The sequence below is a fragment of the Anopheles arabiensis genome, assembly GCF_016920715.1.
Source record: "Anopheles arabiensis isolate DONGOLA chromosome X unlocalized genomic scaffold, AaraD3 X_pericentromeric_contig0018, whole genome shotgun sequence".
Lineage (NCBI taxonomy): Eukaryota > Metazoa > Arthropoda > Insecta > Diptera > Culicidae > Anopheles > Anopheles arabiensis.
This window is the reverse complement of record NW_024412096.1, coordinates 522,501-525,000: the sequence shown is the minus strand read 5'-3', so window position 1 is coordinate 525,000 and position 2,500 is coordinate 522,501.

Below are 2,500 nucleotides of genomic sequence, written 5' to 3'. Positions count from 1 at the left end.
AAGTGTGCAATTTGGTGCTACCCTAGGGAATATGTATGGGGAAGCCTAGCTACGTGTGTCGCACGTTCCAAGTTGCATGGACGTCGAACAGAGGCATGCAAAAGCACCTATCTAGGGAATTACTCTACGTTCTAGTAGCAAGTGCGATTTTCCGGTCCAGCACGGCAGTACGCCTGCACGCATACACTCCATGTACCAAAAATGTACCAACCTAGGCGTTGCTCAGTAGCTTTTGGCGGCACATAGAAAAAGTATTCGAGTTCAGATTTTTGGAACTTAGCGTATTTTTTAAAACCAACAACGAAAATTAAATTATAAATCGGTAAACGGCTAGGAGTTGCTCAGCAGCTTTTTGCGCAACGTGGCAAAAGTATTCGAGTTCAGATTTCTGGGACGTAGCGTATTTTTCAATCATAATAAACCGAATCAAACATAACAATGATGAAACTTACACCATGTCCCAAGGTTGTGCACAAAACGTAACGATAAAGTGCTGGCGTAGTTAGAGGTGCACCAAAATTGTGTACCGATCAGGGAAAGTACTCTACGTTCCTATGATTTGGGTGAAAAGTGTTGATTAACTGCTGGTTAGAATAGACAGTTGCTTATCATACACATCGCAAACGAACACCCCTTAGTGAGCATTAGCAAAAGTCAATGGCACAAAGCAATTGCAATACAAACTGATCAAGTACATTAAAGAACGCTAAGTACCAGGACTTCTTTCCAAGAATGGTGTCCGCGACGGGAGGGCAAGCGTCCTTCCCAGGTTTTCCTAGTAAACCTTGTATGGTAAACATACCCAAGCGTGTCTGTAAGCACGCAACGAAAGTCACGAACGGGCACATACCTAGGGAATGTACTCTACGTACTTGGACTTTTGTCCAAGAATGGTGTCCGCGACGGTCGGGCACTGCGACGCAATAACCAAATCCTAGGATTGTAACTTTAGTGTGCACAAACATAAACATTAACGCGTTCGCTCGGGCTGCGCCGTCCGTGTTGAACACAAATGTGGGTGATTATATGCGTGGAGGGACAAAACATACGAGGAGGAGACAGTTTTCTGCACGATGTGCACAGAGCTCATTTCGTCGTCCCGGGCGAATGGAAAAACACAAACATCGCGAGTATCGTTCTAGGTTTCTGTCTATAAAAGGGCAGGCCAAAAGGTGACCGGTTGAGATAAGCGTTTTAAGCATACAAACACTTTATTGGAACTTTTGATACAAAAACAAGGTACGTACATGTAGGTTGTACCAACATGGACATCTATGAACGCGTACGCTCGGGCTGCGCCCTCCGTCTTGTACTTTCCTGATCGGTACACAGTTTTGGTGCACTGCTATTCCGACCGGCAACTTGTACCAACATATACATCCATGAACGCGTAAGTAGTGTACTTTCCCTGATCGGTACACACTGTTGGTGCACGGCATAAGAAAAGAGCTAAAATGGTCAAACTCAATCCATTTCAACAATAGATAGTCGATAGTAGCTGTGCCGATGAAGTAGGGCACGATGCAAGTTAATGTTGTTTAATGAATAACATGTCCGCCATACATTTCAGTACAAATTTGCTCGGTCAGACCTACAAAGTGCTATATCTCGAATACGAGGCGTCGGACTGGGGGTTGTAGAACAATTTTAAGTTCGTCTAATGATTCTACATCCGATTCTGGATAGCGGTTTTTTGACCACTTTTCAATATTTTGTGACACCCCGAACCTAGGGGCAGCTCCCTAGCTTTTTTCAAAAATGTGCACCGAACGGGCCGGAGAGCTCGTGTGGCTCAAAACATGTTTTTCGCTAAAACACCTCAAAACGTGTAAGGAACGCACCCTAGCTCTTGTTTTTCAAAAGTTATGGCCATTTAAAGTGAGGTGGTTTTTTGCTTCAAAATAGCTATTTTACCCGTCCCTATGGCCATGCTTTAAATTTTCACGAAAATGCAAGGTCAGACCTAGGCCGGGCCATATCTTGAATACTAAACGTCGCAGACATTGGTCGTAGAACAATTTTAAGTTCGTCTAATGATTCTACATCCGATTCTGGATAGCGGTTTTTTGACCACTTATCAATATTTTGTGACACCCCGAACCTAGGGGCAGCTCCTAGCTTTTTTCAAAATGTGCACCGAACGGGCCGGAGAGCTCGTGTGGCTCAAAACATGTTTTTCGCTAAAACACCTCAAAACGTGTAAGGAACGCACCCTAGATGATGAAAAGTGCAATCAGAATGTCCATCGACAACTTTGTTGGGGGTACCATTTTTACTCTACGGGCCAGTAGCTTAGGCGCGCCAACAGCGCTTTCCTTTCGGGTTCCCATTTTTGCCCTCCTGGGATTATGATCATTTGTTCATTGCCTACTATAGGAGGGTACCTTGCTACGAGGTCAAACATGAAGATTGCACCAAATCGTAGTTTTTACCTCTATTTAGTCGTAGGAGCATGGTTTGCAGTGGCAGTGGGTCATTAAGCCCCCGTTTGGGTCATACG